This window comes from Triturus cristatus, chromosome 10 (genome assembly GCF_964204655.1).
Source record: "Triturus cristatus chromosome 10, aTriCri1.1, whole genome shotgun sequence".
Classification (NCBI taxonomy): Eukaryota; Metazoa; Chordata; class Amphibia; order Caudata; family Salamandridae; genus Triturus; species Triturus cristatus.
This window is the reverse complement of record NC_140593.1, coordinates 373275647-373299505: the sequence shown is the minus strand read 5'-3', so window position 1 is coordinate 373299505 and position 23859 is coordinate 373275647. Positions and strand designations below refer to the sequence as shown.

The 23859-nt window shown below is 43.3% G+C and overlaps 1 protein-coding gene across 1 annotated transcript in view; it reads left to right on the top strand.

Annotated features, from left to right (window-relative positions):
• RAPGEF5 (Rap guanine nucleotide exchange factor 5) overlaps positions 1-23859 on the top strand; it is a 970266-nt gene that overhangs the window by 37198 nt on the left and 909209 nt on the right. The gene's annotated exons all lie outside the window — the stretch shown is intronic.

Sequence of the window (23859 nt, the reverse complement as noted above, 5' to 3'; positions counted from 1 at the left end):
GATTGTGTAGTAATGTTCCCAATTTTGCCCAAAAAGCTTTTAAGGTTCAGCACAAATCTTGTTAACAGAAGCCCTTTTATGTGTTTAAATTGTGACATCTCACATGTCGTTAAGTGAGTGTGCCATTACTCCCCAATCTAATTAACCCTAACATAATTATTGCACCCCTTTGATTCCTACTGTACCTGGGGCACAGAACAAAATGACTCAAAGGCCTTTAAGCAACTGTTGATATCATCAGCAATTATGTAAGTTGGTGAAATATATTTTGGAAAATAGGATTTATTTCTTCCCAGACCTTCAGGTACATTTACCCTTGGATCACTGTCATATTGAACACTTGATGGCATTGCGCTCAGACTTTAAGAACCATTCTCCTTCTAATCTCTGTGTGAGCCAAGTGCTGTGTTTAGATTCCTCGAGCTTCAAACCTACTGACCCTTCATCTGGGCCAAATCTATTTTTTTTTGTTCTGTAACAAGCCAGTCGCAGGTTAAATTCCCTCTTAATCTTCCTGTCCACATCTCTATTACCTTTCTTTAACTGACATGGAATAAGACCAATGGAGGATGTTCTACCAATGACTCCGGAGGCTCTACTATGAATCTTGGGAGAAACAAAGGGATAGCTTGGGTGATCTTCAGAGTCCTGCCCCTCTTAGTCCATGGGAAGTTCTCTGGCTGTCCTTGCTATAACCCAAGCCCAAGGTCTTTATTAAGCGGCGCTATTTTCGATTTTGCATAGCAGACTTTTTGAGAGAGGATGCATGTTGTATACATGTTAACCACTAGACCAAAATTAATAAAGTTAATATATGATATGTTTAAACTGTGATGTGTAGTTTGTTAATGTACATCTTTTATAGGTTTTTAAGCTGAAATAAAGATTAACTTAGATAATACATTTAATAAATAAAGAACTAAAATGTTCGAAATATAGTTAGTTCAAAGATTAAAATCTTATAACAACGTCCGAACATGAAGAACTCCAATGTGGGGGTAAAACGTTAATAAGACAAAAATGACACATTAGGAAAGCACCTAACACTGTTCACAAATAACCTCAGAAATGTGATACAGCAAGAAAAATTTTACTGACATACTTGCTGTTGATTGGAGCCTAGGCACGTCATGGGACTGACTCACACTTGAATGTAAGTTGGTCGTTAGTGTTGCTGAAAAATGATGCTTTCTATTTTACATACATGAAGGATATCTGCCTTTGCTGCAGGGTCACCCTGGATTTTTCATCTTTTGTTGGACTGATATGATTGCTAGATCTAGAACTCTATACATAGTAAAGAGCCTGTTCTCTTCCTTTAATCGTGGCTAAATTAGCTTATTCCTGGTTGACACATTTAACTTGCTTATAAATCTGCAGTATGTGGTGTTAAAAGTGCACTTGTGGACTGCAGGACCTTTGTGCCATCCACTACAGCGGCAGTGCAAAAATTCTTTTCAGGCCTACCCTGTATATCCTGACTGCTACAGTGTAAACCCTGCAGTGCAACCTGCTAAAATACCTCGTTTTGACAGGTTAAAATCACTCTTTTTTAATATTAGTTAGTCACCCATATGTGAGCCTTGTATCTCACAAGGTAGGGAGCATGGTATTTAAATCTGGATGCAGATTAAAATACTGATACTGCTAACTTGGGGAAAAGGAACAAAAAGAAAAATCACTAAACTACTATTTTTCATATTTATTAAAAATCCAATTTAATGGTGAAATCAGATTTTTACAAAATATTAAGAAAAAGTATCTTTCAGAAAGTTATCATTTCCCTGCTTGAAGTTCCTCGGGGATAATTTGCATTATCTCGCCAGCTTCTCTCTCCCTGTGCTCAGCCTTGAATAGGTGTGAACGAGGTGTGGTATCCCTTCCAGAAGCAAACAGGCTTATATGAAAAAGTGGGTGGGGGTGGCCCAGGAACGTTTAAGGCAATGGTTAGGGAATGCCCAGGAGTCACCTCCACTTAAAAGCTAGGGCCGTACATGACTGTGACACCTACAGGCACCCACTTTAGAACACTTTCTGGATCTGTGGAAAATTATAAGAAAACTACATCCTGCTTTCTGTAACCTGAGAGGAGCCCTGAAGGTCTGGACAAGCTCTCTCTTGTACTTAGAACAAAGAATTAGACTCCAAGTCAGTTGGCAGACTTGTGTGGCTACAGCGAGACAACAAGCTGAGAGAGACCTTTTCCTGGAAGTACCTAGCTGACCAGTCGCTACTAGACCTGTACTGGACCCTGCTGCTGGCCACTGTATAACACCATGAGAATTTCTAAGTGCTTCCCCTGAGGTTCTGGGGGGGGGGGGGGGGGCTTTAGAAGTGTATTCTTGTGATTATTTGGGACTTCATCTTTTAAGTCAGAAGGTAACATTTTCACCAGGACTAACTTTGTTGGTGTATCTGACCCATAATCCATTGTGGATGCCCTGAAATTGTGCCTAGATTCTGGTCTACCCCTACGATAGTTTATGATTGCTGCCCTGCTTTTTTTGACACTCTTTCTGGGCTCCAGTACTCACCTCTGTAAGTAACGCAGTTGCTAGGGCCGGTACTCCGCCCTCATGGGGCACCTCCATCATTGTGCCAGTCTTTAGAAACGGGGACAGGGACAGCACTGTGTGTTATAGACCGATCTCATTGATAGACTCGGTGGTAAAAGTGGTCGGCAGGATTTTGCTGGACAGGTTAGCGACCTGGGCCACCAACAATAACATTCTGTTGGACGCCCAATAAGGGTTCCGCCCTGGCCGTTCTATGATTGAACTATCCTTAAAACGTTTATTAATCTCCAGCACATATACAGTTGCTCGCAGTGGCACCATCTTCCTGGCTTTTATGGATCTGTCATCTGCATTCGACGGCGTAAATAGGGCCAACTTATGTCAGATCCTACTAGCCCTAGGGGTAGATAGGGAGTTGATTTCCTTTCTCTATGATCTTCACCGGGACACCAAAGCAGTAGGACGATATTCACAGAGCTTGAAGGTATCACGCTCATTCTCTGTAAAGAGTGGGGTCTGTCAAGGCTGCACATTGGCCCCTTTCCTTTTTATTCTCTATATCAGCAACCTGGAGAAAACACTCTTGGAGACCAAGACTGTTTACCCTCGGATCGGAAGAGGTGGCTTTCCGGTTCTGCTTCTCGTAGATGACGCCGTCTTGATGGCTAGGACTGAGAGGGGTTTACAAAGAATTCTAGCTTCATTTACCCAGTTCATGGGAGATTTCAACTTACAAATCAACAACTCCAAATCATACATCATGCAACTAGGGTTCCGCCCTTCAAGATCATATGCCTGTAAGGTAGGACCCACCCCTATTCCAAAAACATCTGTCTTTTCCTACCTGGGGGTACTCCTGGAAGACAAACTGAACTGGGTTCCACAACTCACTCGTAAGAGAAACTATCTCAATAGGGAAGTTGCTGCTATTTTTAACTTTGCCGCGAGACTGGGCAAAAGACCAGTGTGGGCCCTCCTGGAGATTTTTAGGGCAAGGTGCCTGTCAAAAGTACTTTATGGCAGTGAAATTTGTGGATATGTAGATGTAAAGGACGTCCAAATCTCTGAAAACAAATTCATGAGAAGACTGCTGTCCGTACCTCAGGGTATTCCCTCCTTTATCGCCCACGAAGAGTTGGGAATGCCCTATATCACAGACCAGATAGCCTTTAGTCCACTGTCACTCTGGCTAAAAACATGGGTCAAGGAGGGGGACTCGTTAAACAAGGCAATCCTCTCAGATTGTTTATCTTTGCATCAAGCGCAAAGGATACCATGGTTGCAATATATAAAAAATCAGCTAGCATGCCTGGGCAGAGGAGACCTCTTAACTAACCCAGAAGGAATAGGCTAAAAAGAGATACCCAACTTGAAGAAGGCTTTTAGTACGCGCCGGCTTGCCTTAAGGGAGGAGAGGGAGCTTATGAAGCCAAGTGTCCGTCCCATTGTCATATTAAGATCCACAATGTCAGCGGAGCCGTACATACATGGTTTAATGAATTCGCATGACAGATTCCTTTTGACCAGATTCCAGCATGATCTGTTCCATTTACTTTTTTCATACCCAAGGGGTGTAAGCAGAGGGCAAGTTCTTGCCTCCCTGTGGTTGCGATGGCTCATCCCCGCAGGAAATGCTTCATTTCACCATGTTTTGCCATTTTTTATGACACCCCGAGAGAATCTTATCTAATCTCTATCTTGAAACTGGCAAACTTTAAACAAGTTCAGCCAGCATTTAAATTTTTACAGATGCTGACGGGCAATATCGTTTTTCATGTTTTAAGTTTTTTTAAATCGGCCATTAAACTTAGAGCAAGCTGTGATTAGCCGGGTCACTCCCCACAATGACTCTGGGCCACATGTCCTTGTTTAGCCAATATTGTGTGGAATGGGCTAGTGACTTTTATGCATTGTGTCTCCTTTTTTACTGTTTTTACTTCAATATTACTGGTGTAAGCATGCATTTTGATGTACTCTGCATATAACCGACGAGCCATGAAACTGAATAAAGTAAGAAGACAGTCTTTCTACTTAAAACATTCAAAATTCATATCTCCTATTTCCCATTTTAGATGTTTGTAATTTTGGTATAATTTTGTTAATCATATTTTACTCTCTTTTTCTAATTCGGTTTTAGATTTTCATTTCTGGGCATTTTGACTTTATTACTGTTTGGTACTGCATCAATACATTGCACTAAGTTTTGCCTGTCTGCTCAGCCTCATTGTTGCCAGAGGTCTGAGCTCAGGTTAATTTAGTGAATTTGAGGGTCCCTCCTGATGAGTTGTGATAATTCTTTTAGAAGAGCAGTTACCCACCTCAATTAATAATCCTGTTTCATACAATACATTTCTAGGGGGAAAACATCTCCACTAGGGCAAGCCTCAAAGCTCTGCCCTATGAAGCCTTCATAATGTCAGGTAGAGTGATTGGGGAATGTCATAGTTGTCTGAAAATGTGGTCCAAAAAAGCCTGAGCAGGGAAAAATGTCCAAGTTGAGTCAGTCAAGGTCCACTTATGGGATGTGACCTGTGCCCCCCCCCCCCCCATATTATAGGGGGTTACTCTTGCACCTACTCTGAAGGCACATAAGGTCTCCTAGGAAACCACCACAGACCAGCTGTGCTCCAGGAGACATTTCAGTGGTGCCCCATGTATATCAGCTTGGATAAGAACAACAAAAGGCTGTGTCATTGTATTCCCTAGCACTTTCAACAACATGATAATGAGGCTATATTTGTTGCAGAGACATAGTTGGAATCTTATTTGCAAGGGCATGGTCCCAATGTAAATGAGACCCTGCCACCAACCTTTTTTGGGCGGAGTCACTTTGTGGTGGGAGATCGCCACCCGTGGGAGCAGCCTCCTGTTACATTCAGCATTTGCAGAAGAGGCCTTTAGCTCCCTTCCAGCTTGTGGCTGCGTCTACCATTTATGTAATGAGGGCAAGTACTTAAAACTAAAAGTCTCATTTGGTATGTATTGTAAATCTATGAAGAGCAATTGTTAAAAAAAAAGTTGAAAGAACAAATTTCTTTAGAGCACTAGTATAGTTCTTTCACAGACTTTTGCGGTTCCTTTGGACCACTTACAATATGGATTTGTTAACTGAAACAAATGCTGCTAATTATTCATAAGTCAGATATTTAGCTTTTGCCTCACTTAGTCAGACCTCAAGAAAAATACTACTAGCTTATTATTTGTTAGTACTGCACATTGTGAGCATATATCATAGTCTAGTCAATTTTTCACGAAACTATTCATTTGAGGTGAAGTGTTTAGCACCAAAACAATCCACCTTCCACAACCACTTCACCATTATTTGCTTTAGAGAACACTGTGTGTGCTGATTGTAGAAACCTCTTGGATACAAGTTTGTAATCAAATGGTGGTTAGCATGAATAGCGTCTTAACTTCCGAAGCAGAAAAATGGTTTCTAGTCTCTGTTCTGGTGGTTAGTTGTAAGGTAGTGGACCTAGCCCTTTCTGCAGGGTCAGCCTCAAATTTTTGGCTTCACTCCCCCATTTTCTGAACCCGATTTTGTTGGCTTTAGGACTCTGCACAGTTTGTTTTTGCTAACCAGTGCTAAAGTCCTTGTGGTCTCTCCTTTAAACAAGATAAAATTATTGGCATAGACCCAATTTGCACCTTTAATTTACTTGTATGTTCCTAGTAAAGTGGTACTACATGTACCCAGGGCCTGTAAATTAAATGCTGCTAGTGGGCCTGCAGCACTGATTGTGCCACCCACTTAAGTTGACATTTAAACAGGTCTCAACTGTGCCATTGGAGCTTGTGTGTGCAGTTATAAACTGCTATCTGGAACTGGCAAAATAAACCTTTTGCCAGGCCTAAACCTCAGTTTTTAATACATATGTCACCCCCAGGGTACAGGGTACACCATAAACAGCCAATGGTGGATTGTATTTAAGAAGTTGGACAGGTACTTTTAAGTTTTACATGTCCTGGTAGTAAGAAAAACTCACATTCGTTGTTCACTACTGTGAGGCCTACCACTCCCATAAAATAACATTGGGTCACCTTATTACATTTAATAAGTGATACATTTAATTTGGGAGCAGGTAGGATTGTCATATTTGGTGTCAGGAATTTGTCATTTAAAATCCTTTTTAATGGCTAAATTGGATTTTAAGTCACAATTCTGAAAAGGACACAGTTGGTATTTCGTGACCTAACCATTTGGTGCCTGCAAACTGTGTTCTCAGTCACATGACTATATGGAGTTGGCAGTTGGCAGTTGGCCTTTGTCTATTCCTCTCAGATGTGCGTGTTTGTAGGATAGGCCAACCTGACTTTATAAGGAGGGCGGAACTGTCAACTCTCACACTGGCACATCAAAGACCCTACCTTATCTCTCACACAAAGGACTTCACACTAGCCTATTGCGCCTGCAGACAGACTGAGACTATGGCAGAGAGGCAGGAAATTCCAGATACTTCTGCAGGGGGCAGTTTCCAGATGCTTCTCTCACTTCAAAGTGGACCCACTGTTCATTACACTCCTGAACCTGTAGATACCACAGAAGAAGGACTGCCCTGCTGCCAGAAGACTACACTGCTGCTTAAGGCTGCCCTGCTGAGACGGAAGACTGAACCTTACCCTTCATCCCAGGCTAAAGTTACTCCACAGGTCAGCTGAATAACCTTCTGTTCTGAGTTACAGGGACATATCGAGCTCCAGAGGGCTCTCTACAGCTGCCAGCTGACCTGCTGTACGGGACATGCAACAGGACCTGTGTGAGCCCTACTGGCCTCTGCTAAACTGACATCCTGATCCCCAAGAGGTGATCTCTCAGACTCTGGACCCTTGGTATGTTATCAGTGAAGCTCCTCCTCAATGAAAAGAGAAATCCAGACGTGTTGGGCTATTCGCTGTCGCACCAAGTACTTGCCGCCTGTGCCAACCTTCAATGCTAAGCTCCAGTAAACCTGGCTTTGCACTATGGCATTTGCAGCCCGCGGTGACTGCCAATGCAAAGCTTCAGCAACGGCCGTCCATGACATCCAACTGGATCTTTGTGCTACAATGACGACCATCGTCTATGCCTGGCCTGCTCTTCCCACTGCAGCGAAGACCACCCGCAACGCTCTCCCTGATCCTCGCAGTCTCCTCCACTGTGAATGGAAGTCTTCATGCTGGACATTAGAAGGTAACTGTTTCAGCTGGACTAACCTGGTTACTGTATCAAGCCCGCTCTCCATCATGTTCAGCCTGAACTTGTGACTTTCACCTGGTCTTGCATGACCAGATTACTGTCACTTTTCGCTTTAAGGCGGTATGATTAATTTGGATTGTTGAAATTGCATATTTTTCCTTCTACTGATTGGATTTTTGTTGTTTTGGTGTAAAAAAAAGTTAAAATTATTTTTAAACTATTTTTCTAAATTAGTGTGGGTTTTTCCTTGTGTTGTGTTTTCACTGTATTATTGTTTGTGTGACACATACATACTCTACACATTGCTTCTAAGTTCAGCCTGGCTGTTTTTGTGCCAAGCTACTGGAGGGTTAAGCAAAGGTTAATTTAGTGACTTTTTGTGATTCACCCTGACAGGGATTGTGGTTGTTGCTTGAGAAGGGTTCACTCCCTTGTCAATCAAAAACCCAATTTCTCACATAAGGGCAGTCGTGAGAGTTGCTCATGCAGGGTGTAGGTTAGACTACTTGGTAAACCACAAGCGGCTTGATTCAGACATCTGGCATTAGTAGTGTCTAACTGATTTTATTTTATAAATCTTTTTGGATTTAAAATGTGTTTGTGTTTGTAAGAAAAAGCAGATTACACAGTTTGGTGTTTGTACTCCTGACTTTTCCTGAGCCAGTAAAGTGCATTTGAATTGTGTTTCATGTGGTCTTAGTGCTTCTTCTTGAGAGCAAACTGTGATTGTTTGTCAGTAAAATAGGTAAGGTAGAATGACATAGACTAGCACATTCAGTTCCATTACTCCTTTGCACCGTCACAGCAGCAAAGCTTTTGTGTATGTTGCAAAGCTCATATACTCTTTTAACTTCAGTCCTAGACTATTTGGGAAAAGATCAATCTTCCCCAAAACAGCACCGAATGCTTGTTTACTTACCTGATTACAGCCCCAAATATGGTAAAACAGGGTTGTGCTTTGAAATGTAGCCCGAGTGCAGTCCCAGCAGTGATACTATGATGGCACCACTGCAAGAAAAAATAAGAATTTGAAATGCAATCGGTCTCGCATTTGTGCAAGTTGGAGTTGTTGGCATTGAAAATGACAATGTATTTTACTTTATTTTTTATTTTTTATTTGCAGTAGAGTGATCATATTTGCATAGCACTGCGACCTCGTGGCACTGGAGAACCAGAAAATGTGAAATAGGTTATGAGGGAGGGGAGACAAGAGTAATATGCTTCTGAAAAAAAGAACAACATCCTGGAAAAAGAAAACACCCATAGGGCATGCAAGATTAAGTAAAGCTTGTGAAATGTTAGCAGGAGCAACATGGTTACCTTAATGCTTTTTACACTTATTATTCCGAAATTAATGAGTGTTTGCCAGACATTGCTCCTCTTAGAAGTGGGGCTGAAAGCTGCAGGCTTCGGGGTTCCTTGGCACAGTAAGGAGTAACAAGTGATACTAGTGGGCCCTGCATCCCTGGTGAGACATTAAAATAAACCAACAGATCTGCAGGAACTGTAACACTTTCGTCTCTAAAGACCTACCGCGTAGGGGGTGTCCAATATTTGTCCATGGGGGCAAAGTCATTGCAAAAATTCAGGCTATTCAAACAAGGGAGAAAAAATTAAAAGGGAAAAACACTGAGAGAAAGCCCAGGGTCACCTGTGAAGATGCTAGCATACTAGGTTAGAGAGGAAGGCAAGCAGGACAATTCAAGTGAGCTCTGTCGAACCTTGGTGTCCTGTGCAATATATGCAATAAGGATTATAGAAGGAGGACTTCGGGGGCTAAATCTGCTTGACCCCAACCGTGTCCTTAAGTGGAAAAAAGAAGGAGAAAGGGGAAGATAACTGAGTGAGGAATGACTCAAGGGAGGCTATAGGAAAACTAAGAGGGGTAAGTGAAACACAGGTCTGGAGAGACAAAGTGCTGGAGTAGGAGACATTGACATTTCTTAGAAAATTGAGGTTCCAAGTGAGAGAAGGAGTAAATCCATGGTGAGTGAACAAGGTGTCTGATGCCAGTGGCACCATAATCCAACCAGTGCATGTGCAGTTGCTTCGGGCTCCATTAATCCATTTGATATCTAGCGACAAGAGATAACAATGCCAGGGGCTCACAAACCCTGGGAGAGCGAGAAAGGTACCTGAAGGCTGCAACACCGTAATCTAATCGGTGCGGGTGCAGTCCTGTGGGGCACTGATGATGTGCACAGTGCCTAGAGTCTGAAGAGGAATGGAGAATACATGCTCGGGCCTCTTGGATCATGGGAGAGTACTCCCAGGGAGGTCTATAGTAGGGCTTTAGTGTAAGGAGGTTAAGAGGGCGAGAGCAGAAGCAGTGCAATTGTGGAAACCAATCCTCAAGTAGAGAGCGCACTGGGATGGTCATCGAGCCTGGAGAGAGTCACTGCCAAAGCAGTATGACTCACGCTTGTGGGCCGGGCAGCAAACCCGGAAGTTAAGTGGTGTGATGCGATGGTCAAGACCTAGACAGCACGTAATCACTAGAGGAAGAGGAGCCAGGTACCCCTGGGGGATGAGTGAAGTAAAAGAGGGGGGAAGAAAACAGTCATGCTGCACACAATGGTTTATTAAAGCATAAAGAGCACACAGTAATGTTGTACACATTGGTTTTAATAAAGTGTAAAGACCTATAACGCGGGTAGACCAGTGAATCAGGAGAGGATCTACATGTGTAATGTATTAAAGATAAAGTGTGGTGGCAGTCGCACTGATTATAATAAAGAAATTCAAGCATGGCGTCTGTGAAGTGGGTGCTGTGCCAAAGCACTGGGCATCACTAAATGCACTTGATAGAAACAGGAGACTCTTAGCAATGTGACGTAATAAACAGAGCTGCCTATTTGGGGCCTGGGCATCCTGGTTTGAGTCTCGCTTGGACTGTACAAGAAACATGCCTATGTTAAAAACTAAATTTAAAGTCATCGTAAATATAGTTAATCAATGGTTGAATATGTACAAATACACGATCGCAGAACAAACCATGCAGGACAAAAGAAAACAAGCGGGAGGGGGAAGTGCACGGAACAGGCGCCCTCAGAACGTGTCTGATGAGATGCAAATGCCCTGTGTGTTTGTTAGCTCAAAAGCCAATGCAGGAGGGGGAAGTGCACGGAACAGGGTCCTTCTGAAGCGTCTGGTGAGTCTGGGTCAGGGAAGTGCTAACTGCAAAGCCAGCGACAAAAAAATAATTAACAAAAGAGTGCTCTCTTTTCATTACAGAGTAAGGTCACATGTAACAGGGACAGTCCTCATGGGTCTAAAGAGGGACTACTAAATACAGTAACTAAAGAAAAAGAAGCAGTTCCAACAGACAGTCAAAGGGGCCAATTAAAAACCTGGACGGAAGATAGGCGTTGCTTAAAGCCCATATTCTGAATACAGCATGTCCGGAGAGACAGCGCAAGCGTTGCCTAGGTGAGACTAAAAACTACATGCACCACAATGCAGTAATTGTATTCACACTAACATTTGCTGTTAACTGATTCATGACTTCCATTTTGAATTACAGAAATTGTATACATGTGGGTTACATAAATTGTAGATGTCTCTTTTTAACGAGTCATAGATCTCTGCATCACAGCTGATGAATTGTGGCAATGGTTGGTAAACCCTTTCTCCCCTACATGTTGACTAATCCTCAGTAGCTTGTTGAAACCATAAAGATGAGTAGTTGTTGTGGGGTCATCGTCAAAAGTACACACAGCTCTCAAACATTCGCACAACTTCCATGTGCATTCTGAGTATTACTAAATCATAGCTCCACTAACACTCTTTTGCAGTCTTGGATGAAATGGCTTCATTTTGGGATCAAAAGTATCAGCAGTGTTGAAATAGTGTAATCAATGTAAGATTCATTAGAAGTGTATTAACATTGGTGTAAATGCTTCTGAATTAATTACATCTTTGTTTTGATGAAATAGAGTAGGCTTTTGTATAGCCCTTTTCTGCCTTTAGGTGCCTGGCACCAGCCATTTTCATTCGCCAGTTTAAGACAGTCTTATTTAAAATTCACTTCAGACCTGAGATGTTTTTATTACTTGACATATGCTGTTAAGGCCTTATTGTTCAGCAATTAAAAGTTACATCAAAAATAAGAAACAAATGGTGTTATTGATAAATGAGATACATCAAGCATTGGAGTGTTTCCACACAGTTCTTGCCCTTAGTTCAATTTTTTTTTGGTTTTATTACTTGTGTTGCCTTTAATCTTCAAAGCGGTCTTTCCAGAATGACTTCAGTGTTTATATTTTCACTTTGATCTGTTAGTGCACAGAACAATTCCTGATCCATCCGTGATCACCACATTTTGTACTGGGACATTGACTGTAAGATGGCTGCCTCTGCATCTTGCAAGGAATCTTCTGCTTTTGCAAGATCTTGTGGTCATTTGCAAAGCAATGTTTCAAGATGTCTTCTGCTAGAAATGGAGATTCCGGTTGGCTAGGGTATGCCCCTAAGCGAGGCAGGACCCACCACTCTAGTCAGGGCAAGAGAGTTACATGCTGAAGATAATCCCTGTTCACCCCCTTGGTAGGTTGGCAGAGCAGTCAGGCTTATCCCAGAGGCAATGTGTAAAGTAATTGTACTCAAAACTCACAGTAATACAGTGATAACACCACAAATGGGCACCAGAATAGTTTAGGAACATAAAGTATCTTTACCTAAAGTCAACAAGACCAAAATGACAAAAATCCAACATATTCTAATAAGAATATGACTTTAAAAAGGTTTCAAACAACTTGGTCCATAGGAAACTATAGATGCATGATTTCTCTCAAAGTACCTGTAGTTGTGACAAACAGCCGCAGAGATGGAAATCGTTGAGAACACAAAAAGATGCATCCGTTCCTGAGACCACGGGCAGGCGATACAACAGTTTTGCTGCACGCAGGAAAAGTGATGCTTCGTGTCCGGTCTGTATGGGGAAGTGATGTGTTGACTCCAAGACGATCCTGGTCTCTGGGTGATGCGTCGGGAAAACTTGCCGCACAGGTACGATGTATGGAAATCCGAGAGGCGTCGGTGATCATGCAGTGGCGTAGAACTTCGCTGCATCGGTTTCTTCAGCTGATGTGTTGGTTTTGGCAGTGGCGCGGCAATGCATGGCGATTCTTCTCGCACCGCGGTGCTGCGTCAGGAAAACTGCCGCAAGAACAGCGAAGCGTCAATTTATGTAGTTCTTCAGGTTTCGTCCAGCTCCCAGCAGCAAGCACAACCTGCAGAGGCACAACACTGGAACATTCCCCTCCTGGCAGGTCAGAACTCTCAGCAGCAGAGTTCAGGGGAGCTGTGTGGTGAAGTCTTTGTGTCCCTGAGACTTCAGAACAGGAGGCCAGCACACACAGGCCCTTGGAGATCTTCATGCATGTTCAAAGCAAAGTTCCAGTCTTTGTCCTCACCTTGGCAGAAACAGGCCAACCCCACACAGCACACAGCAAAGGGACAGAACTCCTCCTCACAGCTCTTAGGCTTTTCTCCTTGGCAGAGTTTCCTCTTTATTCCAGAAGTAGTCTAATGTTCTGGGGTATTAGGTCTAATACATATAACCCAAAATGTCTTTGTTCTCTTTGTGTAAGGGTCTCCGAGCCCAGTCCAAACCAGTTCTGTCCTCACTGGTGCAGTATGACCACAGGGGGTGGAGACAGCATTGTGCAAGGGAGACAGGCCCTATTCAGGTGCAAGGAAAACTCCTCCCACTACTCTAAATTCAGGCTAGGTGTACTCAGCCCAGCTCTGAGTCATCCAGGAAGGGCCAGGCACGCCTCAACCCCCTGCCCCCTGTGGCTGTCTATAGTGAATGCACATCCCCAGCCCCTGTCACTCCAGAACCAGGCAGTCAATACACAAACAGGAAGAGTCACACAGAATGATTAAACAAGAAAATGCCTACTTTCTAAAAGTGGCATTTTCAAACACACAATTTAAAAACCATCTTTACTAAAAGATGTGTTATTAAATTCTGAGTTTAGAGAGCCTAAATGTTCTTTTGCAATCTTGTCCCAATGGGAAGGTATACTTGTAAGATGTTACAAAGCTTTTCTCATTCTATCCTATGGGGCATGCTAGCCTTTCAATAGTGACAAACGAAATTGGCAGTATTTCACTATCAGGACATGTCACACACACTAGTATATGTCCTACCTTTCACATACACTGCACCCTGCCCATGGGGGTACCTTTGGCATACTATAGGGGTGTCTAACATGTAAGAAAAGGGAAGTTTGGGGTTTTGCAAGTGGGTGCACTTGCCAGGTCGATATGGCATTTTAGAACTGCACACAAATACTACAGTGGCAGGTCTGAGATACCTTTTCAGGGCTACTTATGTGGGTGGCACAATCAATGCTGCAGGTCCACTAGTAGCATTTGATTTACAGGCCCTGGCACACTCAGTGCACTTTACTAGGGGCTTATCAGTAAATCAAATATGCCAATCATGGATAACCAATCATGTTCAGAATTTACACAGAGTGCATATGCACTTTAGCACTGATCAGAAGTGGTAAAGCGCCCTGAGTCCTAAAACCAACAGCACCAGGTAAGGGAAAAATAGAAGAAAGAAGCAAAAGGTTTGGGGATAACCCTGCAAAAATGGCCAAATCCAACATCTTCCAAGCTTGATGTCTATACAAGGCTATCTTTAAACCTGCTAATGCTGCACCTCCTTCATGTAAAATAAATGTATTTGGCAGCCCTCAGAATGACAAATATAGTTTCACAATTATTCTTGAGAATTAAATTTTTTTAACAGTTCAAGCATTGCAGTTCTATTCAGCAATCACTTTTAAAAATGCAATCAAATACATGATTCGCAACACGCTATGAAGGGCCTGGTCTCACAAAGAGTAAAAGTAGCCACAGTGAAGTATTTTATGCGGTGGCTCACTGCCACTCTGGTTTTTATTCAACAAAAACACAGCGCTGGTTTCAGCATGATGCTCCACTTTTGAATAATTTAATCTTTTTAAGTTAAACTGCAAAAATAGCTTCAAACAATCAATGTAATGTTAAATGATAAGGCACTCAAAATCATAAGAAGAGTTATATTTTATAGCATTATCTGCAATACGCAAAGCTACACAGAAAGATCATGTGCATTGTGTCCCATGTGAAAAACAACCACACTAAAACAAGAATAGTTACAGTTTTTGACAATACCATAGGCAAAAATGTGTTCCATAGACAACAAACAACCACATAAAATAAACCTGAGGTGTAAATACACCCAAACCTGTTTCTGAGTTAGGCTTTATTAGATGTCTTTGCAGCCGCGGTCGGTAGTAGGAGTAACTGCAGGGCGGTGACGTGGGGGGGGGGGGGCAGAATTTAATTTAATTTAATTTAAACTCAGAATTTAATATCATGCTGTGCACGCAACGAAATTCGTTTTATTAATTTATATGTTAACTTACCTGTAAACCTCCGTAATCCATAGTTTACTACCCCCCACCCTGCCCCTCCCCCTCCCCACGTCACCGCCCTGCAGTTACTCCTACTACCGACCGCGGCTGTGTCTTTGTATGTATCATGACAAAGTTTCGACTCCATTTTAAATGGAAAATGATTGTAGCGAAGGTAGCTAATAAGTATGTCCCCATGCCAATTGGTCCTGATGAGACAGACCCTCCTTATAAATTCTATAATACAGTGGTTGTTTGCGCCTAATCCCAGTAGTCCTCTTTGATTGGAGTGAGTGTTGCATAATGGTAAAGAATTCCTGCACTTTCCTTCTTTTTACATTTTTTGTTTTTTTAAATAAATACTTTTATAACTGGCTTCATAATTGAGAATGTATAATTGTACATTGGTATTACTCACATCTGAAATTGTCATAATTTGAGTTTTTATATAAATTATTATTTATGCTCAGTCAACTAAAATATTCTAAAGTGTATAGTTGCTTATATGGATAGATTACCTATGTTAGAAAAGTGTCCTTTTTAAATGTATTTATGTTCATTCATTTAGAGATTTTTCCTTTTAATCTCCCTGTTGTGACAAGGCGTTGCTGGCGGTGTTTTCCATGCCCTGCTTGCATATATCATTACTTTTGTGTAATCACTTTTGTTTCTATGTCACGGTCACCTAACACTTTTACAAAGCTGAAAGTGGGTCAGTTCTTGATGCCTATCTTGACCGGGGCTGTAGCTGTGTTCAGACGACTAGGTATTATTCGGTCTTATAACATTGTTTGTTATTGTATTTGGCTCCATTCTGTACCAGCTGGTGTATATTGTTTCAGCCTCTTTGCTGTATCGGTGAATGCACTTGGTGCTGATTGTTGGTTGGTCCCTTAAGCTTCCTTTCTGAAGGTTCATGGCGTGGAAGTGATGGCTTCTGGTGCTGCTGTGCCGCTTGTTGTTTTCCTAGGCTCCTACCTTTGGTGCCTTCAAGAGGTCCCTAGCTGGTAACGCCTTGGCCTCACCTATTATCATTCCTTCCTGCCACCATTCCTGTTTGGCATGTCACTGATACTGGGGCATGATACAGGGTCCACTACCCCTGCACTGCCTGACTCATTACACATGATACTGCGCTTCCAGAGCGGTACTAATATGACCATCGGAGGTCAGGCTCTTCTTTCACAGATCAACTTGGCGCCAGAGTGGGCAATGGTGGTAAAAAGAAGGATCCATCTGCACGTCCTTCCACTGGTTCCTCTCATCTTCTTTCTTTGGATGCTGCCCACACCCCGACAGTCTGCATTTTATGTTTTCGAAATCCAGTATTGGGAAAATCTCATTAAGTTCGCTATTTCTCACCTTCACATTGCCCTTCCCTCTAGTTCTCCTTCTATTAGTAATTAGAGACTCTCTCTGCTAATCAAATGATAGGATTTGCGATACTTACATCTGATACCAGTAGATGTCCTTTTCCTTCTTGCCAATTTAAAATGATGCGTCTTGCTTTCTCATTGAACTCGGGGACTCACAGAATCACTTACAATTACCTTACGTCTTACTGTAGTAGTGTCTAAAGTCGTTCTTTAATCCAAATCCTCCTTTTGGTTTGGTGCAGTTAGATGCTTGGCCAGTTCTTAAGAGTCTGCTGAGTAGCCACTCTCCGTAGGCTTCACTCTTTGTATCATTTCAGCTTCTTTTATGATGTGCTGTTAACTCAGATGTTTGCTCAGATTAGCACAATGGAGGACTATGGAGTGCAAAGTCCCTGTGATATCGGGCATGGGGAGCAGGCGAGGCTCCACTCTTGTTGGGTAAGGTCCAAGGTTTTCCTTAAAACGGAGCCGGGGCCAGGGGTTCGACGGTAACCTCCCTATATCTCTATACGTTAGTGAATATATTATTAGCATAATTACAGCCTAGCACCCTAACATCAAACACTTTAATGGCCGGTACCGTTCCGAAGCACTGGAGAAGAAGAAAAAAAACTATCCAATAATTATAGATTATGAATGCGGTGAGAGTCTTAAAAGGAAGGGCTTCATTGCAGCCTGCGATTCCAAGAGACTCCCTGATTGCATGAGACAGGGGCCTGATTTAAGCGAGAGTGTTAACGACGCTTCTACAAAAAACAATGCAAGCCCGCTTTCCTATTTTTTGCTTTGCCCTATATTGTTAAAAGTGCGGGAAAGCTGCCAGTCATCGTATTAAAGAAAACCCACTTGTTCTGTCATTAAATATGTCATAGGGCAATGAAGATGTCACTAAAGCTCGTATCGAACCAGCCCAAAACTGTATCCGGCTTGTCTAACACTATGTACATAGGCTCCTCTTCTATGGACAACCCTTGAAGAAACCGATAAACCGTGGCAGTCTTCCACGGAAACACTCATGCATATTTAGAATTAGCGTCACAGCTTTTTTTCCCCACTGAGGTGACTCCTGGAATGCCACAAATTTGTGGTATTGAGTGTCTCATCCCCTGAAGCACGAATAGCTGATCTGCCTCTTTTGGTATTTGACTCAGTGACGTACATGTTACTCACAGATCTAAATAAGGAGAGCTTTTCTCTCGAAGCTACTTTGCTATGTAAATTAACTTTGAATTAACGAAGTCATAATAGCTTGCTGTTAGGTGATGTTTGACTCTACTAATAGTGCCCTCTTCTATGTTTGCTATGACCCAATTCAATGATACTCTGTATTAAACTGAAGTGACTCATCTTAGTTAACGAAACCGCAAAAAAGGAATGTCTGAAGTTAATGTGAAAATACATCTATTAATTGCTTGAAGCAACATCCTGTGACTTCAATTATAATTATATGAGCATGCAAATAAAATAATTGCCTACCAAATTGGTTTGGTGATAGTTATCCTGTGCATGTATCTTAACATAGCGGAGGTGGGATCAGTCAATACAGGGACCAAGCCAGACTATGCTGTAGCAAGGGAGTTGATATGCTGTGTGTGCACTGGGTGCCATAGAGTGCTCACCTAGCCTGGAGAGCAGTGGAAGACAGTGCATGGTGGGGGGTCAGTTCTAGGATTCTGTATAATGTGCAGAAGGGATAGCTTTCCTCCAGTGTGAGACCTTTTTGATGCTGACTATGTAGGTGCTTCTTGGACAAAGGGGCCTTTTAGCTCCTATTTGCACTTTAGGAGTGTTCTAGTGACTTGATTTTCAAGGTTGGTCCTTACTCTTAGTAAATTAACTGAAAAGACATCTCTTTTGATCTTAATTTTCTTGCTGTTCTTGACTTCGAGCCTGGGGTTGCATGACCCTTTTAGTCTTGCATTGGTACCTTGAGGTGGTTAGTTTCCCATCCATCTACGCTGGCACACAGCTCTTTACTGCTTTGTCGACAATGAAGAATAATTATAAAGAAAATGGTACTATACCTACTTTATTGTGTTTATAAATCTCATCCTCTCAGATGTTCATCTTAGTTGTTATGCATATTAGGAGTAATATATAGCAAAGCATGTCAATTGTTTCGATTAGAACTGGCAATATATCCCTTCTTTAAAATGGTTACCATTTGATTATCTCTGCCCTCGTTTCACTAAAGTGAATGAACCAGCAGAAGGGATCTTATACACACTGCACTTTCCAGTGCTGTCAAGTGAAGTTTGTCACAGCTTCTTTGGCCGAGACTACAGTTTATTGCGTCTTTTATAAAGCACTGCTTAGCGTAATGTAATTTCTATAGCGCAGACCTACCGAAAAGGCAGGGGAGCTTTGCACAGGGTCAGGGACAAGCATTAAGACAATGAGTTATAGGACAGGAATCTGGGTTGTGAACAATTCATTGTGATGTGCCCTTTAGAGAGGAAATCTTCAAGTCTTCCCTCCATTGGATCAGCGTTGGGCCAGTCCTAATGAACACTAGTGAAGAGATGGATTGCGGCCTCCTCCCTTTCCTCAGGTCATGTTCAATTAAGTATTCCAGAAGTCCCTGCTCTTTGCTTCCATCTCAGCAGGGGATGGTGGAAAATAAAGATGAAGACCAGAAGAAAAGTGGAGCCTGCAGTCGTGCGTATCTATTACTCAGACTCCTCTTCCTCCAACTTCCTTTCTTCCTGCTGTAGCTACTACACGGAGAACGAGGAGCAAGAGAGCAGGGAGGAAGAGGGGAAGGAGGGAATAAAGAATACGCAGAGGAGCATGAGCTCCAACCAGAATATCATTCAACTCAGAAAAGGCTGGACCTGTTTGATCACTGGCTCCCAGAGCTTTAAATGGATTAAAATAAGTGCAGGCACTCAATCACCCTTCTGAGCTGTGGACTAGTGTTGGGGTCAGTGGTAGATATATGGGCGGGGTGAGGAGACAAAAATGTAATGGATTTTCTTTCCTAACCCTCCTCTCGTCGTGGTTATAATCTGTTAAATTCTTTCTGACCCTCCCTTTAGCCGCTCCCTTATCTATGTTTTACCTTTTCCTTTTTGTTTTTTCCCTTCTTCATATTTCACTCTAGTCCCCCCTCCACCTCATTTTGTACCTTATCTCTACTTTTTATTTCCGTTTCTCCCTGCCTCCCTCCCCCTCCTCTTCCCATTTATCCGTTGTTTTGGAAAGGCAAGGAGGATGGGGATGGGTCACACCACGACATATACAATATTTTACAGGTGGAGGATTCTGCTCCCATTCCGGAAGGAATTTCCACGGCCTGGTCTTTGAAAGGTCCTAGGGTCACACTGGGAAAGAAAATAGTCCTGGGCACCAAAATAAAAGTGGCCCTCATTAGTGAATCAAAGACCTAAGACCGTGGCCCACATTTGCTAATTGGAACAGTTTTTAACTTATTAAGACATGCAGTACAGGAAAAAACATGCTGTACAGGTGCTTTGCAAGGTATGGTAGATTGCATGCATTTGTGCTTGCTGCTGGTAATATTTGTGGTAATATAAGGGAAATTAACAGGAAAACCAGCCAACCAGACCCTTAAGCATGACCACAAAATGTCAAAAAATGGCTAACACAATGACCTGTCAGGCCTGCCTTCTGCTGCTGTAGATGTCCACACAGGTCAGTCCGACAGTGGAGAGTCCTATAGATTCAACTCTTTTTTGGTCTTGCCTGACCCAGCGCATGCGCTGGTCTGGCGAGACTTATTGAGAGGGCTCCAAAAAGTGCTACCAGGCCAGCCTGGAGCTACAGTGCATGTGCGCGGGCGCGCGCGCCGCGCTTTACAGCGATTACTTTCACTTTAGCAGCCGCACGGCCGCTTTGATGTTTGATCGTGATTGCGATCACTTTTACTTTCGCGGCCGCTTTGCATAGCCAATAGGTCTCGCTTTTGGGACCTTATAAGTATTTAGTTATGCAACTGTTGCATGGCTAAACACTTATAAGGTCCCAAAGGCGAGACCTATTGGCTATGCCAATGCTTGTTGTCCTGGCCAGTAGGTAATGGGAGAGAGGGGAGTGAGCGCTCTGCATGGCATTCTTTTATTTCCCGTTCAGTGTGTGGTGCACAGCCAACTCACCGCCCTCCTTAGTGGACATTCAAAGCCGGGCACTGCTTGGCTGTGCACTTGTTCTGTGGCACTCCTGAATAGCAGACCTGTATTCCCACTGTGAGAAGGGCTTTCACTCTTCGGGCCGTAACCTTCAGTTTGGTATTCCACCACAGGACACTCACTGACACACGGGCCCCATCCATCTGCCTGTTACAGAGCATCTCCAGGGTCCGTCCCTCTGGCCTCACGAGCAGCATTCCTGATCAGGCGCCAGGAGGTACACAAACTGCTCTGTGATGCCGGCAGATCAACACTCTGACAACTTAATTTGCGAGCTGCTTACTACTCAGCTAATGTTGTGATCACAAATACAGCAGAGTAAACACTGCAGGACCGCCACGCAGGCGCGGGCGCCAGAATCTTAAAGAAAGGAACAGTGGTAGAGCGAAGAGCCTGTGAGCTGGCCCGGGCCGCGAACCCGCACCTTATCCCCCCCTCCCCCCACGCAGCTTATTCGAGCGGCCATCATACCGTGACTGGCTGTTGTATGGTTGACAAAAAGTACGCCATTCGCCGTGACGAGGGTTATGTGGTACTCACAAGGGTGGACTTCGTTGCGCAGTTACTGCTAAAGTGAGCCAGCTGACACCCGTTCCACAGTGCTGCCTACCACACACGTGTTCAGGATGAGCTGGAAAGGGCAACTCAGATTTCTAAGCAGCCCAAGGCAGACGTGTTAGAGTTAAGTTACCCGAGAGGTTGTTGTAAGGCATGTTATAGGAAATGCGTTTCGCACATAAACTGCTCAGTCAAAAAGGAAAATTGCGCAGTTCGTTTTCTTGAGCAGCTGCGAGTCTCGCGCCCTTGTTGGCTGCAGGAAATGCAAGTTGCTTGGCCCTTCTGGCAGCACTAATGACAAGATGGTGAGCGAGAGATAAGATGTGTGTGCCAGGGAGTCGGTAAGGCTGCACTGGCGACCAGCTCCGAGTGACGCACATAAACGCTCGACTCTGTCGCCATCATCAGCAGCAGCACGTGCGCTGCAGCACAGACCACCCCTTCAGCTGCCCGTACGAGTGCTGGTGCTGTCCTCAGCAGAGGAGAAGTTCCGGTACTCAGAAAAAATATGAAGTGCCGGTATTCAGTACGAGTGAGTACCGGCCCAATTAAAGAACTATTGGCAATTCCAAACAGCAACTTGACAAGATGGGACACATTAGAAACAGGGTAGTTTCATATTAGAGCCATTATGAGAGCTTGGGATTTCTTTACCACATGTTTCTGTTTGTGGGGCAACATCCCTGCCATTAGCGGGAATTGAAATCCGCAGCAAGACTGACAATGTTCGCTGTTTGCCAAGTAGAGTGTAGATTTCTAGAGGCATAAAGTCATGGTTGCTCTTGGTTATCATGTTTCGAATTGCACCTGGGTGAGTTGATCAACATCTGTACGGGATCTCCTGATCTTGTCAGTGTCTCAGCTTGGAGTGGAGCACAGCTCCCACTGGGTTACGCTGCTGCATTCTGGCTCCAGCCCCAGTTGAACTAGGCCAACATTACATAAAGCATTCGGTCTCATTGTAGAATGCTATGCATTTACCAAAAATGTGCTTCTTATTCCTCAACACATCATCTTTCCCTGGGGCTGCAAGCAGAATTTGCAGAGAGATGCAGGAAGTTAAAATCTGAAAAGAGCTCACATTTGTAATAAAACACTGCTGTGCCCAAACTCTCTGACTGCAGCACGCCTTTGCCCCCAAACCATCTGCTCAGCTAACAGATTGAACTCTGAGTCACCTCAGTAGAGAAGATTACCATTGCAACTACTCCTGTTTCTGTCTTCTAGACTTTGAGGATATCTTTGCAAAGGACGGTGGGCCTGCTGATCTTCAGGAAAGGGTTAGAAGCATAGGGAACGAGAACAGGGGAATACTGTGGGCTTTGTAAAAGGTATTTCTTTCTCATGCACAAAAGGGAGATGGCGTGTGGCAATCCAACACTCCATCGTTACTGTCTCCCCTGAATAGTGTGTGTCTCATCTTGTGCTCTCGAAGCTTGGCATTCACAGGGACACAGGTGAGCTTGCAAGAGGTTATTTTACAATAAGCTGAACTATTAGACACTGTTTCAAATTCATACGGGCATGGGTCTTCCCTTGGTTTGATTAGAGTCTGTGCAAGGGCACCAAGGAAAGAAATTCAGAAGATACAAAGAATCAAACATTGAGAGTCTGTCTGAACCTAAATAAATCATACCACATCACTAAGGAGCTTAACGAGCCCCATAGACTCCTAAAGGAGCAAACAATTAAATCTGAAAAACACTTATCTACACAGAATTTGATTGGGAAGATCTGGATTGTCTGAAGAAACTACTTGGGCCCCTACTACACACTCGGTTGAATGATCTCTTAGGCCAGGGTGAACTGAAAGAAGCACAAAGGAAGATATTTCAGCATACAAATCCCATAACAGTGGGATGTAGTGAGCCCACACCTGAGGGAGTTCACCGGCCTGAGATATTTTAAGGTGGGTGATATGCCCTTCAAGGAGCAATTTCTGGTGATCAAGCATGCTCTGTGTGAGAAGATGGCCTGGCATATGCTGTCCACTAGTTATAGGGGACACCTTGCACCAGTCCAATTCGACAACCTTTAAAGAAAGCTATCCTAGTGGTAGCTGTGGAGAGCAGCCTTCAGGCTAAGTCTTGAAGGAGTGTTAAGCTTATTGTTTTACCATAGATAACCTCTTGAATAACCAAATGAAAGAGTAGTCCACACAGGTATATATATAAAATATATGTATTTATTCTAAGAATAATCCCACTAGTCTCTTTAGGAGGCTGGAGGTAAAGATACAATTCAAACAAGCTTTGATAGTTACAATAAATAGCACTGGAATCATAGGGCCCCATGGGGGGACCAAACCATATATCAAAAAAGTGGTATGAGAACCACGACAATTCTACAGACAATGCCTAGGGCATTTAGGATCGCTGGCCCCTTGTGAAACCACCCAAGGTAGTGAGGAAGGGGACCCACGGGAGACGCGTGCAGTGGCAGAAGCTACTGTCGGGATCTCTATTAAAGCCTATGGAGAATGTCGCAGTTGAATTTTACAAGATTAAAAACACTTCTAGCAGGAGTTCAAGTTCAAAACTTTAGAGTTAAGCTTTTGAAGGGCCCACACCCACGAGAGTACCGAGGTACCACTGTTACCTGCCCCAGGGAAGCCGGGTGCATAGGTCGTGTTCGATGTGAGGTCACGGGCTGATTTTCAATGGCAAAACG